General features: G+C 39.3%; 1 long non-coding RNA gene across 2 annotated transcripts; it reads right to left on the reverse strand.

Annotated features, from left to right (window-relative positions):
* Nucleotides 1–7,732: 7,732 nt before the first annotated feature.
* On the reverse strand, nt 7,733–22,797 carry LOC148132735 (uncharacterized). 2 transcript variants are annotated; one of them, XR_015746878.1, is made up of 4 exons: nt 22,686–22,797; nt 14,571–14,784; nt 11,448–11,586; nt 7,733–7,846 (listed from the first exon to the last, which is right to left on the reverse strand). It is a non-coding gene; the product is annotated as an uncharacterized LOC148132735 (long non-coding RNA). The 2 variants fall into 2 exon arrangements; XR_015746879.1 differs by lacking the exon at nt 22,686–22,797 and adding an exon at nt 15,630–15,722.
* Between the last annotated feature and the right edge of the window lie 244 nt (nt 22,798–23,041).

Below are 23,041 nucleotides of genomic sequence, written 5' to 3' on the forward strand. Positions count from 1 at the left end.
AAAATCTGAGTCCAAAGCAGGAATGGGGATGGAGAAAATATTCCAGAATTGACCCTTCCTATTTGTCTGGAACATAAAGGCAGGGGAGAAGAGAAGCATCTTCAGTTTTGATGAAACTAGCAGTTGCACAGCATAGTTGTTACACTAAAGTTCAAACTGAGAGATCTTGGCACCTTTTTATTTTTATTTTATAAAGTGCAAAGTGTAAAAACAATAAGACCTGGACATGGCTTAATTGCACATTTTATCATAGCCTTTAGAGAATAGAATCTCTACCAAGAATACTTTTAGGGAAGACAGGGACTCTAGCAAACAGATCCAGGTGATAGCTTGATAAAACATTTGGTCAGCACTTTCAAAATTCAGACAAATGACATTTGCTAAGAATATGTTTATGAGATGGTTGCTTCTAGTATGCAACTATTGTTTCCCCTCCCCAGAGCAGGTGTTAGATTAGGAAGCTATTGTGGATTTATATTCATTTCTACAGTAGAAATACAGATAAGAAGAACCTTACAATAAAAATAGTATTAGTATTTTTGGTTTTGGTTTCCTGGTCTGAGCTACCTTGAAAGGCTAACAATCTTGCAAGTCTCTTACTTTCTCTCTATAGGAGCAGAATATCCCACTTTAGTTTTAGAATGCCCTCTGATCTCCAGATGTCTATTGAGATTCTAGTCATCCAGGTCATGTTTGTCCCAAAGGTACTTTTTCAAGAGGCAACTAGACTTTACCAGAAACTCCAGTTGCTTCTTGAAAAAGCACATTTGGGACTCTAATCTCCAGAGATATCCACTATCCATTGAGCAGCTTGCTGTAGCATTGTTGCAACACTAGCAGCAAGTAGTGGTACTTGTAGCAGAGCCGATGCATCTGTATTCTCATGGGAACTTACCTTAGAGGAGACCAGGACCAATTTTCATTACTCAATGTAATCTGTTTATGGCAGGCACGCCAGCAGAAGTTTCCACAGATCACTCAAGGTGACTTTTGTGTTAAGTTTGCTAAAGGAAAGAGCAATTAAATGGGTCATACCAATCACTGAGGGCAACAGTCTGCTACTAGACAATTAGAAAGATTTCATGTGAAAGATCAAGAATACTTTGAAGATTTGATAAGAAAACTCACATTGACTTGGGAGATATATAAACTCAGGCAAGAGCAGAGGAGCATGAGATTACGTATTCCAGATTTTAAGATATTTACCAGAAATGTGGAATGGAATGGCCCTGAGATAGCAATTCAGAGAAGGGATTTCTGGAGATCTGGGTGTTCAGTTGCTCAGGCAAGACACCCCAAATAACTTGGAAGAGCTGGCTGGAAACGTCGAGGCAGGGAAGAAATAAAAAGGGGAAACAATTTTACAACCTATCTTCCCCCATACCCTCACTCTCAATAGCTTCCTCGGAATACATCATGAGAGAATCAATGCAAGAGATCAAGAGATTCATCAGATAAGAAGAAAGAAGAAGGGATCTTGGCCTACATGTTTACTGTGGAGTTCTTGGGCTATAGCTACAAAGCAACAAACTGCAGAACAAGTAGATCACCCAAGCATGTAGCAAACAAATGCCCAACTTGTTTCCAAATCATGGTGCTTGGAAATTTTGCAAGTCACACTTCTAAGTCCCTCTTTCAGGAGTTCCTGGGAGGGAGAGTTTTTAAGTGAATGTTGGAAAAGCTTCCCAACAGTTGAAGCTGGAACCAATGACCCAAAATTGAAAAGCTTTTTCCTTTAGAAGATATGTTCATGCAGGGGGATAGACAGCTATTACTCATGGTAAACAGAGCAGCTTGTTGAAATCCATGAAATAAATGGCTCTTTCCATTTAATTATGTGGTTCTATGTGAATGGAAGCAGTAGCCATTGCCTGACCTGATTAAAATAAGTTATTAAAACATAATTGCTACAACAGTGTGCACCTGAATGTAGGAAAAAGGAGTGTTGTTGGTTAGAATGGGAAAAGAAAATATTCTGCTGTGCTTCTCTATGCTTGAAATCATTTGTGTGTCAATGCAGCATCAATCCATTGGTGATCCCTGCATGACATTAATAGAGAATAAAGTTAATTAACCCAATACAGACAAAGAAGCAGAAAAAACACTAAATCAAAAAGTCACTAAATAAAAAGTTACTTAGCTAGCTTTGCAAACTTAATCACTCATGTTCACTTCTTATCTGTATTCCTAGAGTATTATCTGTATTTCTAGAGAGATACCGTGAGGGTTGGGAAGGATACATTGAGGTGTGCAAAAGGTGCTGCATGGTTCCAGGAGGGTACAGGGAGGTGTGGATGAATGAGGGTGCACAAAGTTGGGGAGGATACACAGGATGTAGTGAATATCAGGGAATCTGCATGGGGATGTGTGAGATATGTCACAATAGTTGGGGAGATTACCTGAGGGTGCATGAGAAGTACTACAGGGGTATGCAGTGTGGCACAAGGACACATGAGTAGTAAGTACAGAGGGGCTGACTTGTAATCTTCCTTGCCACCTTCCCCTTTGATTTTCTAGGGAAGCTGGCTCCACAGCATGCCAGCAACCTATCCATGCAAAGAAGTGAAGCTCCATCTGCAGGATGCAAAAACAATGTGAAACCATGCCCCCTCTCATCTGTGGAAAAAACTCTCTCCATGGAACCAGTCCCTGGTGCCCAAAAGGTTGGGGGAGGGGGGCATTGATGCAGATGATAAACTGAAAATGACATTTCTAAATTGCCCTTAGCCCATTAACATTTGATTTGTGCAATAATTTAACCTTTCCCCCCCTCCCACATGACTTAAATTTTATTCTGATATAAAACTTACCTTGTAAAAATAAGAAAATCCATGAAAGAGCAGCAGTGAAAGGTATTTGCATGCTGAACCTTGACTGGGATTCAAAAACACAGCAGGGAGATGGGTAAGGCAGGATATAAGCTACTAAAATCCTGTTCGTTTCAAAAACAGAACTACTTATAGAGATCCATATGCATTAAATTTGCTGGTGCACTATGCAATGGAAGAAATTATTGGTGCATTATTTTTAAATAAGACATGGTGTGCCAGGAAGAGGAAGCAAACTACAGTACATTAATCTAAGATTGCTTGCTAGGTTTGCTGGTTTTAAGTGTTAGTTTTTATGGTGGTCATAGCATTTGAAGAGTAGAACCGTCTCCTTCTCCTCATTAAGTGGAAACTGAATGTCCTATTAGTTGTTTGGTAAGTATTCTACCATTCATTAATGAAAACTGTACATTTTAGGTTCATGAAATCTGGCATATACCAAATTTGCCTTACAATGTTAAAGTCAACTCTAAATACAATACTTTAGAAACTGAAATATAATTCCAGCTTGCCATTTTTTTCCTCTGGAAATATAATTTTACTTTTTAGTAAGAAAAGCTCAATACAGTGAAAAATAAAATGAAGCTACTACAATTGGACATCTTAGGCATCAGTGAATTGAAATAGACTGGAATTGGACACTTTCCATCAGAAAATTACTCTAATGATCATTTAGGACATGTAAAGCAAAGAAGAAATGGAGTTGCTTTTATAGTTAGGAAACTGAAAAAAAAGAACAGTCTAGATTTCCAAAGTGACCTCTCATTTATTTATCAAATTTATAGGCCACACATCTCATTTTGCCAATTGACACTGGACGTCTTTCTTTCTTTCTTTCTTTCTTTCTTTCTTTCTTTCTTTCTTTCTTTCTTTCTTTCTTTCTTTCTTTCTTTCTTTCTTTCTTTCTTTCTTTCTTTCTTTCTGCATATGGACATGTTACATTAGTCAGAAGATCAAAATGCTAATATAGAGTAGTAGTTTTGCTGCCTAAGACTGCTAGTCCATTTGGTTTATTATGCTTGTGCACTTTTCAAGGGGCACCACAGGGAACAAACTAGTTCTGCACCAGAAAGAAAGATGAATAGCATCCTGTAGCATCATCTGGGGCCTTCTTCCTCCACCAAAGTTGCTTCATAAATGGGCATCATGGTGCAGTGGTTAAAGTGCAATATTGCAGACTAACTGCCCACAGAGTTAGCAGCCAAAAAAGCCAATGCATTCCTAAAGTTGCATTAACAGGGAAATAGACTCAAGATCACTAGTACCATATTATAAAGCCTTAATAAGTCCACACCTAGAATACTGCATTCAGTTTTGGTATTATAAAAAAGGTATCAAGACTCTGGAAAGAGTGCAGAGATGAGCAGCAAAGATGACTAAGGGGGCTGGAGGCTAAAACATGAAGAATGGTTGCATAAACTGGGTTTGTCTGAAAAAGAAAGACTAGAAGTGAGATCAGCAGTGGGGTCCTACCTGTTCCACTACCAGTTCGGTGATCATGTATGCATGAACGTGCACCTAATGCATGCACACCTCATGTGTGCCCGCAGCTTTCACCACACCAACTGAGGCCTTCAGCACCAATCAGTTGAGAGGATAAAGAAGAGAAAAGTGCAGGGGTGTTTGGGAGGGCCAATCCTGGGCTCTTCTCTTCTTTCTCCTCTCAGCTGTGGAGGCTTTTTTACTACCAGTTCAGCCAAACTGGGCTGAACCATTAGCATATCACCACTGGGTGAGATAATAGCAATATGCCAATATTTGAGGGGCTGCCACAAAGAAGATAAAGTCAATATGTTTTCCATAGCATCAGAAGGCAAAACAAAAAACAATGGATGGAAGCTAATCAAGGAGAGAAGCAACCTAGAATTAAGGAGAAATTTCCTAACAGTGAGAACAATTAACCAGTAGAATGACTTGCCTTCAGAAGTTGCAGATGCTTCACTACTGGAGGTTTTTAGAAGTGAATGGATAGCCACTTGTCGTGAATGGTATAATGCCTCCTGCTTGAGCAGGATGTGGGGACTAGAGGACCACCAAGTTATCAGCAGAAGAACCTTTTTTAAATGGTTTTCATATAATCATTTGAAAGAAAAGTTCAATATGAATAAAAGGACAATTAGAATTGAAAAGAAGAAAACCAAATTTGAATTAGAGTTACACACAAGTGATAATCCTGCAATAGCTAAAATGGACAATTTATTATCATTGCTTATCATTAATATCAGACAATAGGTCTTTGATAAAATTTGATCTTGGCATTCTTTGTGTATTAATGTAATATTCGATGCTTTCCAAGATTCTGGAATCATTTATTTTTGTAAAGTAGTTCACTACACTTCATAGGGGCAGTAGCAATTCATCTTAAATATGTCATATATACATATACATATATACATACATACATACATACATACATACACACATACACACACACACACACACACACACACATATATATATATATATATACAAACATACATACATATTCAGAATATTAGCAATACATTGCAGTCAGGTAATCTATTAGGCATTTTTTTTTTCCTGATTTGCTATTTTTTATTGCTTCTATTATTTCTCCTACTGTTATAGGTCCATTTAACATTTGCTTGTTTTGCTATTTTAGGCATTTTGATTTCCCTAGATATTTATCTGTTTTCTTCTTTTAAACCCTCTTGCTTTTAAATAATTTTTATAATAATTTTCAAGAATATTTGGCATTTCCTTATTATTTGTTGTAATATATTTTCCTTTCTTCTTCTTTAATATTATTCCTCCCCCTTCTTTTCTTCAGTTTGTATACCAATTATTTCACTGGTTTATTTGCTGATTCAATTGTTTTGTTTGATTTGTTTGGCAAACTTCCTTTTTATTTCTTCAAGAATCAGCATATTTAAAGATGGAGAGTTTCCTCTCAACACCTTTAGAGTATACCATGCATTGTTGGAACATTGTAAGAATTGAGACAACTTTCATTATATAGCTGGGAATCAATAGAAAACATTTTGGGCAACCATTATTACCCCCTCTGAGAGAACTTAGCTCTTGGAATAGAGAAAATATTAGAGATAGGTATCTTGCAGGGAATGCCAATAAAACACTATTGTAGTATAGTTATCTAAATTGTCGTTCTTATAACATTACTATAAAAATATAGATACCACTCCCAGTATATGGTTAATATTAGCAGCGCCTCACTGAGAAAAACTTTTACATTCCTTCTCCTGGAAACCATGTCTTCAACATATTTTAAAGACAGAATGTATTAAGGGCTCTGTCAAATCTCATCTCTGTCCCTGTGGTGGCAGATAAATGGAGAACCCTGTTTATGTGTTGATATGTATGTATGTATGTATGTATGTATGTATGTATGTATGTATGTATGTATATGTGTGCGTGTGTGTGTCTTCTAACACTGATATATCTCTCTCTTCTCTTCTCTTCTCTTCTCTTCTCTTCTCTTCTCTCTTCTCTTTCTCCCCCCCCCCTATTTTGGGACCTTATCCTATTTTCAACTTAGGTGGAAGTTTAATATGTGTCACGATCCTGGAATCAGACAATGACTCTGAATGTGAAGCAGTTGCACCAGCAGGATATATGGAATGATAGTCTTAGAAGACACAAATTCAAGAATCTCATGAGATTGATCAAACGCTTGCTCTGCCTGAGTAGCTAGAGAAGTCTCATGATGATGACCTCCCAATCATTTCACTAGGGAAATAGAGAGAAGACAAAACAGAGCCCCTCTATGAGGATCCTTGCCAAGCATGAGAGTAAATTATTTCAGAGGCAAGACTGACCCATGATCCCTTATGGAAGGAACCATCTGATCTCTGGTTAGCGTGTGGATTCTGCTTGTGAAATTCTGATCTCTTGACTAGCTGAAAAATCTGATTTGGATCTTGGGACTCTGGGCTGGATTTGGACTGTTCTGCTGCATTATTTCTGTTTTAAAAAAAGCCCTTTCAAGTAATCTTGCATTCCTTGTCTGCTAATATCTTTTGACCTTCAGTAAATTCCCATAACTGTGTGAATGAGTGTTTAATTGGACCTGGAAACAGAGCATTATACGGAAAACCTTGTTTTGAAATCCTTTGAGGATTTTTAACATTTGACGTCTCAGTTAAGACATTTATTCTGCAAAGTCATTAAGTGATTTGCTTCAATGAAACGTCTCATGTTGTCTCAAAGCATTTTATGTTGATGAAGCCAGAAAGGGCTTCTATGTATTGTATAGTACCCAGATAAAACCCTATTTTGGCTTTAGACAAGCCATGTTGGGGAAGGCAAAAGATCATGTTCTGAAACTGTTTGGCAAAGTTTGGGATAAGTCATACCAAAAGAGAAGAGTGATACATGCTCTAAACCTCTTACCAAAAACATTTTATCTGCCTCCCTGTAGTGGTGGGATAATCTGAATTACTCACAATGTCTCTTGCATTCAGAATTCAGTTATTTTCACTTCATAAGGATCCTTTTTATTTTATGTAGCTAAATTATCAGACTAGAGGAGCAGATATCTCAGATTTTGGCTTGCTCATATGCATAGTATTAATCAACTGAAGAAATGCAGTTTGCTCTAATGGTTAAAGCAGCAGCCATGAAAGCAGGAGATAGTGGAGTCAAGTCCCACCTTAGCCATGGAAGCCATCTGGGTGATTTTGGGCCAATCATCTTTCTCAACCCAACCCATTTGAAAGCAGCCTAACACACTCACAAGGTTGTTGTTGTGGGGAAATTAGGAGAAGGAAGGTGTATTCAATATGATCACTGCCTTAAGTTATTTGTTAAAAAAAATAAAGGTGGGATACAAATAAATAAAAAAATCCACATAGATATTTCAGGAAGCTAGATTTATTCAAAAACAATCACAAGAAAAAAGAATAGATGCGTTCAAAATTGATAAATGATTTATATCCCATGATGATATATTCTATAAGCTGAAAAGATCACTCAAGAAGTGAAGTGATTTTTTGATGAAATGATCTTCTTTAAACTTCCTTCTTTACTATTATCCAAATCTGTAGAAAAATAGTAAACATAGTTCCAAGCTTCAGCTTATTAATTCAATTTATTAATTTCAGCAGTTAGTAGATTTATCAGGGTATCTCAATGAGCAAAGTATAGAAATCCAATACAACAAATAATAAAAGCTGAATGGTTTAAAAAAAACAGGAAAAAGCATAAGATTTGGCTAGTTCTAAAGCAATAGTGACATTGGGGCAGGGCTACAAAGAATATTCTACAAGCTACTTCTCCAGCACTATACATTTATTTATTCATTTATTGAATTTATATTACCGCCAATTCGCCCATGGCAGCTCAAACTGGCCTACAAAATGTAAAACCACATTTAAAACAATAAAAACTAACAAAAAGAATAAAATAAATTAAATAAATTGATTGCATTTCCCAAACTGCTATTTACCATATATTATCTGTATTTTGTTTTAAACTGTGACTTTAAAACAAGAGTATATAACAGTTTGGAAAAAACCTATTCTCAAATCATAAAAATGGTTCTCAAAAATGGTTCAGGAGTCATTAAACAATGATGAAATACCATTGTCAGATAAAATGCATTATTCTATCAGTCTGATCTGACCATTCAATCCAGTTGGAGAGATCAGAAGGGTCTCAAAGATAATTTTATAATTGAGGTGTTTATATATAGTATGGAAACAAGGCCATTATGACCTTTAATTGTAAATGCAAGGGCTATAGGATCTAGAGAATCAATGAAGATGACAGAACAATATATATAGGAAAATATGTTAGAACCTTTGCTTATTTGAATTTTTGCAGTGCATTGTAGCTATGTCCCTTTGGCAACAATATAAATATTCAGTGAGCCTAAAATACTGCATCCTAACCACTGCACCATAGCTCATTAAGCATCTAAAGCACTGGCTGAGAATGCCTTTGCCTCACCTCTAATTGATTAAATATGCTGGCTATTTTATGCATTTTAGTTATGTTTTAATCCAAATTTCTGATTGATTGTACCCATTTGCTTCCTGTACTATCAGGTGTGTTACAACAGATACTTAGAGTAGCATAGTATAACATAGTATGATGCATTTTTTTTTGTTTTTCTTCTTGCTTTAATTTTTATCTGTTACCTTTAACAGAATGTTAAGTACTCAAAGTTGGTCTATAGACTGCCATATAACTTGAATGAATGAGGATATATATATATATATATATGGCATTCAGCTTTGTTCGGGTATTTTCCCACGTCATTGTAGTTGTGCTTTTAAAGTTGTAGCAACGTTTCGGCAGAATCTCATCTGCCATCATCAGGCTTCTGTATAGTGTTCATCTGTGAGTCAGACTTTTACAGTGGTTTCAGATTTAAATTATATATTTTCTTAAGTTTTCGCGGGTACTTACATGTATGGCATTCAGCTTTGTTCGGGTATTTTTCCATGTCATTGTAGTTGTGCTTTTAAAGTTGTAGCAACGTTTCGGCAGAATCTCATCTGCCATCATGATGGCAGATGAGATTCTGCCGAAACGTTGCTACAACTTTAAAAGCACAACTACAGTGACGTGGGAAAATACCCGAACAAAGCTGAATGCCATACATATATAAATATATATATACCCTGTTTCTCCAACAATATGGCCTCCACCAATAGGAAGGCCCAGCATGATTTCTAGGCATGAGGTGAAATTAAGCCCTGCCCCCAAAATTTAGGCCTATTTAATCCATGCGTTTCCCCACCATTTCTCACATCATTCATTAAAACTACATGAGGTGAAGAGAAATGGGGGGAACGGGGGGAGAAAACTTGCCTTTAGGAGCACCCTGCACGTAGAATACCCCAATCTACTACTGATAGAACATCAGCCGATAGAAGCTCCCCGAAGGCAGAGTCACCAGCCGCTTCTATCAGCCGGTAGAAGTGGCCTCAGGGCAAACGCCCACGCGCACTCCCCTCGTCACAAAGCTGTTTCTATTGGCTGATGGAAGCTCCCCAAAGGAAGAGACGCCAGCTGCTTCGGGGTGAGGCATGGCTGCCCGTGGAGCATTCCTGACAGGAGCACCCCATGCACACTCCCCTTGCCACAAAGCCATTTCTATTGGCTGATGGAAGCTCCCCAGAGGCAGAGTCACCAGCTGCTTCTATTGGCCGGTAGAAGTGGCCTTGGGGTGAACGCCCACGCGGACTCGCCTCGCCACAAAGCCGTTTCTATTGGCTGATGGAAGCTCCCCAAAGGCAGAGTCACCAGCCACTTCTATCAGCTGGTAGAAGCAGCCTCAGGGCGAGTGCCCCATGCACACTCCGTTCGCCACGAACCCACTTCTACCAGCCGATAGAAGCAGCTGGTGACTCTGCCTTTGGGGAGCTTCCATTGGCCGATAGAAATGGCTTCGTGGCAAGGGGAGTGCGTGTGGGCACTCGCCCCAAGGCTACTTCTACCGCCCGGTAGACTTCCTCCCCCATGCACACCCGGTAGATTTCCTCCCCCATGCACACCCCCACTTAGAGCAGCCCATGCGCACTCAACTCTCCATGAGGCCGCTTCTACCAGCTGATAGAAGCGGCTGGTGATTCTGCCTTCGGGGAGCTTCCATCAGCCAATAGAAGTGGCCTCATGGAGAGGTGACTGTGCATGGGGCACCCTAGGACGGGGTGTGTGGGCGGGAGGAAATTAAATCACCCCCGAAAAGACATCCTAACCTACATACATACATACATACATACATACATACATACATACATACATACATATGTTTTCTTAAGTTTTCGTGGGTACTTACATGTATGGTATTCAGCTTTGTTCGGGTATTTTCCCATGTCATTATAGTTGTGCTTGGGCTAGCCCCAAATTTAAAACTGAAACAACTGTAAAAGTCTGACTCACAGACGAACACAATACAGAATCCTGATGATGGCAGATGAGATTCTGCCGAAACGTTGCTACAACTTTAAAAGCACAACTATAATGACGTGGGAAAATACCCGAACAAAGCTGAATACCATACATGTAAGTACCGAAAACTTAAGAATATATATATATATATATATATATATATATATATATATATATATATATATATATATATATATGTGTGTGTGTGTGTGTATATGTGTATATGTGTATATGTGTATATGTGTATATGTGTATATGTGTATATGTATATGTATATGTATATGTATATGTATATATACATACATGCTAACCAAAGACTGGGAACAATAAACAGAATCAAATCACTCCTCTCTATTAGGAAATGTAACCCTTTTAAACAATCAAGGATTCCACCCCACAAATAAATACAGTGTTAAAATTTTGGTCATAATTATTTCCCCCTCAATATGAACAACTACTAGGTTCTATGTCTTTTTTAATTTCAGGGACTTTAATACATTAGAAAAAATATTGCTTTTTTAGGAAACAAGAAGTACATACAATATGATTTGTCTTACAAGCTAGAACTATTTTTTCTCTTTCTGTACCACCTGTTTGGCAATTTAGTCAATAGAAAATATTAATAATACATGGATCATTGCAATTAATTAGAATTATTTTTCTTTGGAGAGTAAGGAAAATACAATTTTTAAATAGAATATATCATTTTTGCAATGTTTGTAAGAATTAAAAAAACCTTACTTGAGACAACACAAAATACCTTCTCCACATGTTCCCTGGACGGGATATGGTGTATTACATTCAGTATTACGTATACAAAAACCCTTAATTGCCTTGCAGCTTGCTTCGGTGTCTATTTGTTCTGTTCTTATAGCACATCCTATGGAGATAAAGTAGTTCTGTTAAATTTTAGTTAAATGTACTAAAGATCACATTCATGGTTGTTAGCCATCCTTGGCATGGAATGAAATAAGATGCAAATAAACCTCCAAATCAATTTTAAAAAATGTGTGTATTCTTTAAAAAATATACACCAGTGGCTATATTCACACAGTATTAAGCCCTAAACTCAGAGTAAGAAAATGCAACTATTTTTCAATGGGAGGATTTACCTGAGTTAAAAAAAAATAATACTTTGGCTTAATGCAACTTTCTAAAACTTGATTTTGACTTGTTTGCAAATGTGTGTAGATGTTGATGCATACCTATGCTATGAAGGGGTTGATGGGCGAGTATAGGTTGCAAATGGTTGCAAATGAATCATCAAGTACGCCTCCCAAATCTCAACTATGGATTGTGTGGGTATATGCATCCTGCATGCTTTTGGTTGATATGACTTCCACTTGGAGGTTGGTGCAAGGCAAGGCAAATTAAAATGGCAAAATGGAGCTAGAGGAGAGACTTGCCAAGGCAAATTAAAATGGCAAAATGGAGCTAGAGGAGAGACTTGCCAGTGAAGTGAGGAGATAGAAACATTTGTTTGATGTAGCAGCTAAATACTACAAAAAACAAAAGGAAATTTATGGGAGGAAATTGGAAGAATATTAAAGGAAGACCATATTGTACTGAATGATGGGCCCCATCATTCTACATGTTACTGAGGAAGAACTGAGGATAATTTGGAGCACTAATGGTGTTTATGGCATGACTTGGTTAAAGCCTTCATGGTTTCTAATTGCAGATGCTGCCAAATAGCAAAAGAAAACACAAACCTGCAAAGATGGAACTAAAAGTACAATATAGAACATATGGAGCACGAACACAGGAAAGCTCAACACAATGAAAAATAAAATGAAAATTCTGCAATTTGATCTTCAGCATTAATTAACTGCAATGAACTTTAATTGGACACTTTCATTCAGAATACCACTCTGTTTATTATTCAGACCATGTAAAACAAAGAAGGAATGGTGCTTCTTTCATAGTTAGGACATGTATACAGTAGCAAGAATGGTACTTGGCCACAATATAATTAATGATCAAATAATATCAATGAGACTTAATATACAGTTTACTTATTTATTTTAACAAATTTTATTCAGTTTTTCACATAAAAACAAAAATCTCTTTTTAGTGGACAACATATTTCTGGGTCATCACCTTTACATACAAATGTAAAGGGGGCGTGCATAAGCGCACCAACGTGCCTACCGTCCCTGTCCTATTGTTTCTCTTATTCTTTTATTTTTCTTATATGTACCCATTTCATGTATTCACAACTATGTATACACTTATACTTATTATCTTGTAAACAATTGGCAAATCAAATAAATAAATAAAAAAATAAAATAAATAAATATGACAGCAATTATACATTCATATATGCCTACTTAATTCTATTATTATCTTTTCCATTCCAAATTTTCAGTAAGGAGAGAAACAAACACATTAATTCTGGCCTCTTTCATTAATCTCAATCGAAAAATCTTTTTGTTTCATTTCAATTATTTCAAATATAATCCTTTAATATTTATTTTAAAAATAAAGATTAACAATATGTGTTTGCATAACAATAATAATAATAATAATAATAATAATAATAATAATAATAATAATAATAATAATAATAATAATAATAACAACAACAACAACAATAGGTTGCCAATGTCTCTCCTTGCTTTTAATAGTCTATATGACTTATTAATTTAGTTGGTTCTTAGTCTGTCATATTCCCTTTCCATTACACGTTCTTTTTATAAATTCTAAATTAATACAAGTTTTAACACTAAAGAAAAAAAACAAGTATAGGTCTCCCCCCGTTTACTGCTTTGAGTGTGGCACCTCAATGGTTAAAATATATCTTTATTCCCTCATCTTGATTCCCAATAAACCATTATTTTTAAGATGTTACAATAATAATCATTACATCTTTTCATTTGGATTCCGCAGCATATTTTTCCCCCTTAATTTTTAATAAGAGTTATCAATATCTATATTACCCTATTTTCTAAATATTTTTAGTTGCAGAAATATTCTTATTACCCCTTGTCACCCTGCAGAATCCCCTTTTTAATTCATCAACCATTATCTCTGAAAAAACAATTTCTTTTCAACATTTTACTATTTCTGTATTTCTTTATTTCATGCACCTGTTTCTTACTGCTTCTCCTCCCCCTCTTTTCCCCATAACTTTTCTCATTCCAATTTATATCCCTCTCTTTCTTAATATCTTCCTTTCCCCTTTTCTGGGTCTTTCTGTCTTTCCCAACTTCACAGGTATTCCCCCTTTTGATTGCCTTCTTAAGTCTCAACTTTTTAACCTTCCTTCTTTCCCCACTTCTTTGTAGTGTTCTTTGTGTTAATTGTCTATTTAAGATGTCTTCTCCTTGAGTCGACTCCTCCTCCTCTGAAGCTCTTTCTTCTTGTTCTTCAATCGCCATTTCCATTTTTTCTAACACAGAGCAAAGTGATTAGCCTCTTTCCTGTAGTAATTCTCTCATTTTTCAAAGTTCCATTTTTAATTCCCAAGAGATATCATCATTACACACTCTTATATTTTATGATTGTTAAAGTCCACAAAAAAACCACTTTTACTTTCCTTCTTTTTTCTTTCAATTTTCTAAAGTTCTTCAGCAACCTATTTGGCTTTCTATTGGGAATTGATGTTAAAGTTGTTGGGCAGATGTTGTGCAAGAGGCACTAGGGGTTTTCTGGATTTGAGTCTTCTGGCTGATAAATAAGGAAGGTTGGCATGTATGGTAGGAGTTAATTGTTCATATATTTTTTTATTCTCTCACTATGGCTTCTTGCCTTCATAAAGCTGGCAGTGCTATCTGGCTCAGAACAGAATACAGCAACTTGGGGTGGTTTTAATACATCTTCTTATAATTTTCATAGTGTCATTAAGTCTGGCATCTAACTTACTAGTATGGCAGCTATTAAACCATATAGGGGCAGTAATATTCTGCTGCAGAGTAGACCAGCCCTAGGGTTGATGACCTGAGAATGGCAACTGAAGCTCTCCATTTAGGTCGACATATTTTCAAGAGTATGTATTGATTTTGAATGAAAATATGAGGGCCAGCAGCAAGATGGATGGACTCAATGACATTACATTAGTGGGCCTCCATTGGAAGAGCTGAAAGACCAAGTTAGGAAAAATTCATCATGGAAAAATCTATTTATGTGGTCACAGAGTTGACAACTACTTAATGACAATCAATCAATATCATGTTACCTCCTATATATAAAAGAACAGAGGGGACAAAGAGAAGAATTTTCAATTCAGAAAAGGATTTAGCATCACAGTAAATTCTATACATATATATATGATAATATATCCTAGGTGTTGTAGGTGTTTTTTTTAAGAATTAAGGAATATCTACAACCATTAGGATACATATCACATCCTAATACTTTTAAATTGCTTTTTCTTAAGATTTATAGCTCTCAAAATAAGGATCAGTATAAATTCCCTGGCAACTGTTTGTAATTAATGGTTAGCCTGGAGCAGGGACAGTCTAAAAGGAGGAAAATACTGTAGAATCTTTTACACCCAGAACGTATTAATAATAGGGTCCTGCAAAGCCTCAATTGGGAATTCCAGTACAGTGTAAATTTGATCTCATAACTTCATCAAAATAGACTGGTGAATCAGAATGGAGATCCGTCTTAAAGCAATAAATCAAACTGGTTTACATCCAAAATGACTCAGGGCACTCTATAGTATTTCACAGGTTTGACGGCTTTTCTGTTTCTTCTGTGATTTTTTTTGCAGATGATAAATAGTATCACTAATTCAATTCCATATTTCGAGGACACAGAAGGGTTGAGTGGTATGGTGTTTTCTAAACCAATGAGATTATCAACACATTAACTTCTCTAGTTCTTCTAATATTCTGGAATTCATTTCTGATCCAGTGGAATGCAAGCTCCAGTCATTTCCAACTATATCATTCTATCATCATTCTGTGGATGCCTTACCTGGAGAAGCCAAAAGTATCCATGATGCCAGAACAAAAAGAATGCCAAACTGCATAGCTAAAGCTAGATCTTCAAACAATACAGTAGAGACAGAAAGAGTAAGTACCTATCTATTTATAAGGCTAGCTGCCTATGTAATGATCCGTTAAATCAAAGTTCCAGATATAAGCTGTGTAATAATAAACCTCATTATACTGTAATCTTCTGGAATAAAAACATACAGAGAAGGAAAAATGATTCACTATATTAATCGCAGTTAATTCAGATTCACTGAGTTGGACAAATGATTTTATTATTTTTAGAATTTGATGTTCTCTGCAGTAGTTGTCTGTCATAATCCGTGACTAAAAAATAAATTGAGCAAAACAACAGTTAAATGATCTGAGAAAACTTTAGCTGTGTTGCCAAAGATTACTAGTCCCAATTTAACAGTAGTTGGAGTGAGGAAGTTACCTTAATCATCTCTACAATGAACCTGGTCAAGATATCCTTTCTGACAATAGGCATGGTCAACTTGCTTGCCTCTATTCAGGATGAATATCTAAAGCCTCTTCACCTCCACCCTCAGACTGAAATCTTGATTAGAGATTTTAAAGGATTTAAACTTTAATTATGACTCCTGAATAACACCAGCCTAGAACTCTCAAAATAATTTTCTTCTCAGTAATTTCCATAACAATGTCAGTCTTTTCCAGAGTTCTTTTCAGATATTGTTAAGCAAAGTACTAATAGAAGTTTTCTGATTATTTTTAAGCAACCCAACAAATTGTTCTGCAGTAATCATGATTAAGGTTACATAGATCCAAGCACAGTGTGTTTTGTTTTCTGTAACTAGATATCCTCAATCTTTTATCATTGTCTGATGTTTCTGCATAATTCATCTCATTCTCTGGATAAAAGAAAAGCACACTGTTATGATATGTACAGAATAATCCTTGAGTAACAAGGATATGCACATGGAAATGTTTATGAGAGTAGTTATGAATAATTATTCAGCCACACACATATACACTAAATTGAGGTAAAGTTTACTTTAAGAAATAGCACAGTCCAATAAACGGTCCAGGTCATATATGGTTTACAATCCAAAGAATATCCAATTACAAAGTCTTCTTACTGGTTGCCTTTGTCGCTTACAGTAAACAAAGATATCAAAGTATAAGCACAGCATAAATACAACAGAGAACCTTAGATAGCAACAGAATGTCAGAGATACAGAATGTCAGAGAGAGCAAGCCATGATCTCTAGTTCCCTCTTATGGCAATTCACAATACAATCAACCAATCGGAACATAGTACAAATCAATACAGTGACTTTGTCTTAAAGTTACAAACATACATTGTTGGTTTATATATTGCCAACCCAATTAATTGGTGGACAGGTTCCTAACACACACCTATTTATATTTATAGTTCTTTCACTCCTATGAATTATGCAGGAGCATCAGATGATGTTAAAAGTATGAGGAGTTTTCAATTTCTGAAGTTTCTTGCTGCTTTTCTCTGAATACATCCCAGTTTGTTGGAAACTTTAAAATATTGTAGAATAGAATAGAGCTGGAAGGGACCTTAGAGGTCTTCTAGTCTACCCCTGCTCAAGCAGAAGACCCTATATCATTTCAGACAAGTGGCTGTGCAATCTCTTCTTAAAAACCTTCAGTGATGAAGCGCCCACGATTTCTGAAGGCAAGCCATTCCACTGGTTCATTGTTCTCGCTGTTAGGATGTTTGAACAATTAACCAGTTTTCCTTCAGAAATTGTGGGTGCTTCTTCGCTGGTGATTTTTAAGAAGAGATTGGAATTGGAAATGGTACTAAAAATGGGAGGTTTCCAACAAAGTGAAACAAGTATTTCCCATGATTTGGATGTAGCCTGAAATCACATTTGTCCTATTTGCACTCACATTAAATTGATGACTCAGTATTTCAGAATTCTCTCAGATGTTAATAACAGATTAACCTTCATTTTCTAGGTCCTTGTCTCTCAGTCATGATGTTAAGGACAGTGTTTGCCATGCTCATTGTTGTGACTCAATAAAAGTGAATAACCTAAATGCAAATTAGGGGTTGAAAACCTGCACACTTGATTGGCCCTTATACAACAACTTGGGATTGGGCCAGAACCAGTCCCTGATTGGCCACTTTTGGGATTGTCCTTATTGGTCAGTAGTTGGAACCTGTTGCGCATTTTCATTGGTTAATAAGGCAGCAGATAACCCTATAAAAGGGTTACTGCTGCCCATAGCATTGCTCTGTTCCATTCTGATTCTTGTTATTATTAAAGAGTTGAAGTTATTAAAGAGTTGAAGTCACTTGTCAGATGTCTGGTCTCCTTATTCTCCAAACTTAACACTGGCGACGAGGATGGGATGCGGAGACCGAAGAGCTGACTAAACCTACAGAGCAACCTACAGAGCACGTGGTCAAACACGCACCATCAACGGCAACATGGCCAGCGGTGTCGTACCACCCGCTCCATTCGACCCAGAGACCGAAGACTGGGAGTCATACATGGATAGGTTCCAGATGTTTCTGGAGACCAACAACCTAAAAAATGCAACAGCGGGGAAAAAAAGAGCTATCTTTCTAACTCACTGCGGCCCGATCGTGTTTAAGATGGCAAAGTCACTTGCCAGGCCAGCAGAGGTAAAAGAGATGGACTGGGACGTCCTCGAGCCTTTACTACGGGCTCACTACGCACCTACGGTGCCAACCCTCGTCAGAAGACACAAATATTACCGGAGGGACCAACAGAAAGGCGAAAGCCTCGCTGATTATATCGCGGACCTCCGAAACCTTGGAGGCCTCTGCGGATTCGCAGACTTAGAAGAAGCTCTCCGGGACCGTTTGGTTCTGGGCCTAGAAGACGGCACGATCCAGAGTAAAATTATGGCTAAGGGGGACATCAGTCTCAACGATGCCCTTAAAGAAGCCTCGGCAGCAGAGGCGACCAAGAAGTCGGCAGCCCGAATGCGCCGCACCAACGCACCGCTACGTAAACTCGCCACTGATACCTTGCCTCGCTCAGAGAGACACCCGGTATCAACTCACCACGAAGACCTAGAGTCCCCGTCCGACAGCGATGAGGAAGAGGTCAACCGACTTCGAACAGAGAGAGAGCAGTCCTCACAACACTCATTTTGACCGTGTGCCGGTTGTGGATCCAATCACCCACGATCCGGCTGCAAATTCCTCGACGCGCTCTGCCGAAATTGCAGGAGGCGAGGTCACATCGCAAAGGTTTGCAGAAGCAAACAAAACTCCAAACCCCGACAGGCCGAATGCGAGTCTTCAGGATTCGTCGGCACACACCGAGAACAATTAAACCACTCCTACAGAAACAAACCGTCCACCACTTCCACCAGGCGTGAAGAAACCCGGCGGGAAGAGACCCACCAAACAATCACCATAGACCACGCTACATCCCTGGATGCCGGGAAAATCCGAGTAAAGGTCGCCATCGAAAACAAACCTTGCGTGATGGAGGTAGACTCGGGATCTTCCCTCTCGATGGTGTCGTGGAAAACGCTCCAACAGCTCCTTCCAACGATTCGCCGCCAAGACCTTAACCCTCAGAGGGTTATACTCAAAGACTATCAGGGCAACCGAATTCCCGTCGTCGGGTCCCGCAGATTCCAGGTCTCATTCAAGGACCGCACCATTGCACTACCACTGACTGTCGTGGATCGAGACAGGCCTAGTCTTCTATGCCTGCAATGGTTCAGGCCGCTCGGAATCACTGTAGCCGGAGTCCACAAGGCCGAAAGCGTCGATTGGGAGGAAGCACTCGTGCAAGAATTCCAAGACGTTTTCGCGAACGGACTAGGCAAGTATAAGGGGACCCCAATCTCGTTTAACTTGAACCCTGAAATAGCACCCATCCACCTTAAGCCGCGTTGGGTGCCGTTCGCCTTAAAACCTAAAATCGACGAACAACTCGATAAGCTGATAGCGCAGGGCATACTGGAACCCACCGACCACGCCCGTTGGGAAACCCCAATAGTAACGCCTATCAAGCCCGATGGGTCCCTAAGAATTTGCGGAGACTACCGGGCCACATTAAACCACGCACTGCAGCAAAGTGCTTATCCAGTACCGGTAGTGCAACACTTACTCCATTCTCTGGGCGGCGGAAAAGTTTTCGCCAAACTAGATTTAGCCCAGGCGTATCAACAATTGCCTGTAGACCCAACCACAGCCGAGGCGCAAACGATCGTAACACATAGGGGCGCATTTAAATGCAACCGGCTCCAATTCGGAGTAAGCATCGCCCCTGGAATCTTCCAGAGCTTAATGGAAAGGTTGTTACAAGGGATAAAAGGTGTTGTCCCATATTTCGACGATGTACTCATCGCCGCACCTAACAAAGACATCCTAGAAAAACGACTCAGAGAGGTTTTACGAAGATTCCAAAATGCAGGCCTCAGAGTAAAAAAAGATAAATGCCACTTATGTACCGAAAAAGTAGAATTTTTGGGATACCTCCTGGACAGCCAAGGAATTCATCCCACCGAAGACAAATTACGAGCAATTAAAAAGGCACCCACTCCTAGGAACAAGACAGACCTACAGGCATTCCTTGGACTTATCAATTTCTATAATGTGTTTTTACCCCACAAAGCAACAGTAGCTGAACCATTGCATAGACTATTAGATAAAAAAGCAACGTGGTTTTGGGGGCAACGGGAACAACATGCTTTCCAACAAGTAAAGAAATTGCTAACTTCTGATTCAGTACTTATGCAGTACAACGAGACTCTGCCACTCACTATCACGTGTGATGCATCACCTTTTGGGGTTGGGGCAATTCTGGCCCACGTGTTACCAAACGGAGCGGAGGCTCCCATCGCGTTTTTTTCGCGAACCCTAGCTAAAGCTGAACGAAATTATAGTCAGCTGGACAAAGAACCTTTAGCTATTGTTGCTGCAGTTAAAAGATTTCACGAATATGTTTATGGCCGTGCGTTTACAATAATCACTGATCATAAACCGCTACTGGGGATCATTGCGGGTAATAAACCAACCCCGTATATATTGTCCCCCAGAATGACCCGTTGGTCTGAATTCCTGGTGGCCTACAACTACACCTTGCAGCACCGCCCGGGAAAATCAATTCTCCACGCCGATGCATTGAGCAGAACACCGCTCCCAGACGCTGTTGTGGATCCAGCCCCAACCCTCTCAACACTACAGATTAAAACTCTACAGGCACCACCCTTGACGGCTAGAGACATTGCTTTTGAAACGAAACGTGACCCAGTTCTGCGACACATACTACGCTGGGATGAACGGGGGTGGCCGACGGACCAAATTGCACCTGAATGGGCGCCCTTCAAAGCCCGCCAAACCGAGCTGTTTTCCCAAAAAGGCTGTATCTTGTGGGGCGATCGAGTCGTAATCCCTGCCAAATTGCAACAGACTGTGTTGGCGGTATTGCATGAGGGACATCCGGGCATTGTGCGGATGAAATCACTCGCATGCAGCTACGCTTGGTGGCCAGGAATCGACAAAAGAATCGAGGCCTGGGTCGCTACGTGCCAACGTTGCCAGGACGTCAGCAACGCCCCACCGAAAGCAAGCCCAACCGAATGGGAAACACCGAGGGGACCGTGGTCCCGTATTCATATTGACTTTGCGGGGCCTACCAAAGGTCACACTTTCCTGATTACTGTCGACGCCTATTCCAACTGGCTCGAGATTCATCGAATGCACACAACTACAACCGACTCAGTTATTAATAAATTAAACAGACTATTTGCCACGCACGGGTTTCCGGACGTGTTGGTCTCGGACAACGGCCCGCAGTTCACTGCATTGCCCTTTGAACAATATCTGGCTGATCGGGGCATCCGCCATGCGCTGACCTCGCCCGTGCACCCTGCGGCGAATGGACGTGCAGAACGCATGGTACAATTTGTGAAAAAGACCCTGCATAAAATGGAATTTGGCAACATCGACGAGAAAATCAATCGAATCCTCTTATTGCAGCACATCACGCCCCACAGCGTGACCAACAAAACACCGGCTGAACTTCTTATGGGCCGGAAAATACGATCGCACCTTGACCGGCTCCACCCAGCTTTCGCACCAGAAAAACCTGTCGGCTCCAGCAGCAAATGCCGAGAATTTAAGGTAGGCGATTTAATTTTTGCCAAAAACTTTTCTGGTGACCCGATATGGATACCCGCAACCGTTACCCACCTCACCGGGCCTAGATCTTACCGCCTGCTAACAGACTATGGGAGGGTGTGGAAACACCACATAGACCAACTCCAATCGAGATTACCACCCAGCGGCCATGATTTCCCCGGTTCAACAACTCAAGGGGGAGGGAGTATCGAGGGAATTGACTTTGATACAACTAATAGCAGGTCAACGGGAGCCCTACAGCCCAGCGAAGCACCGGAATGTGAAGCGGGGAGGGAGTTGATGTCTTCAGGGAACTTTAATACAGGGGGAAACGAACTGCAAAACCCCGAAGAAACACACAGCAGCAGAGACATCCACAGTGAATGCAGCACAGAATCGCCGTGCAGCGAAATAGAACTTAACAATGGTCATCCAAACGCTCCACCGGAACCGGACATTGGACAAAACCCGGTGGAGCCTCGGAAATCATCCAGGCAGACCAAACGGCCTGCCTATCTTGAGGATTTTATCACAGCTCCCCTCAAACGGAACCCAAGGGGGAGGGGTGTTGTGAATCAATAAAAGTGAATAACCTAAATGCAAATTAGGGGTTGAAAACCTGCACACTTGATTGGCCCTTATACAACAACTTGGGATTGGGCCAGAACCAGTCCCTGATTGGCCACTTTTGGGACTGTCCTTATTGGTCAGTAGTTGGAACCTGTTGCGCATTTTCATTGGTTAATAAGGCAGCAGCTAACCCTATAAAAGGGTTACTGCTGCCCATAGCATTGCTCTGTTCCATTCTGATTCTTGTTATTATTAAAGAGTTGAAGTCACTGGTCAGATGTCTGGTCTCCTTATTCTCCAAACTTAACACTCATATTATCTAAATTCAACTAATTCAATCCTTCCAAGAGCACTTACTATATCAGCAGAATGAATCCTGTTCACCTTCAAATCAAAGGTTGAATAAAACCAAACTGTAACACTGCAGCAGCTAAAGAGGAACAGGGAGAAAGGAAAGAAGAGTTTTAGACTGTATCCAGAATAAGGAGGTAGAGAAGCTTCAAAGCATTGCTTTATTTCTATTTTTCCAAAAATAGAAGTTCCCTTACTAGTCCAAAGTTGCTTTATTTTTATCTGCTTCAATCTGACAGGCTTCTGCAGGGATTGATGTAAGTCTGACAGGAGCTTTCTGTAAGAAGTACTACAAAAGTAGATTGAGAGAAATTCTCTCTCACAGTCCTGGCTGAGAAGATGTCCCCAACTGAGTTACTCCA

This window comes from Notechis scutatus, chromosome 1, assembly GCF_049901735.1.
Source record: "Notechis scutatus isolate UNSWTSFEM ecotype Mainland chromosome 1, rNotScu1.2, whole genome shotgun sequence".
In the NCBI taxonomy this organism is placed as follows: Eukaryota; Metazoa; Chordata; class Lepidosauria; order Squamata; family Elapidae; genus Notechis; species Notechis scutatus.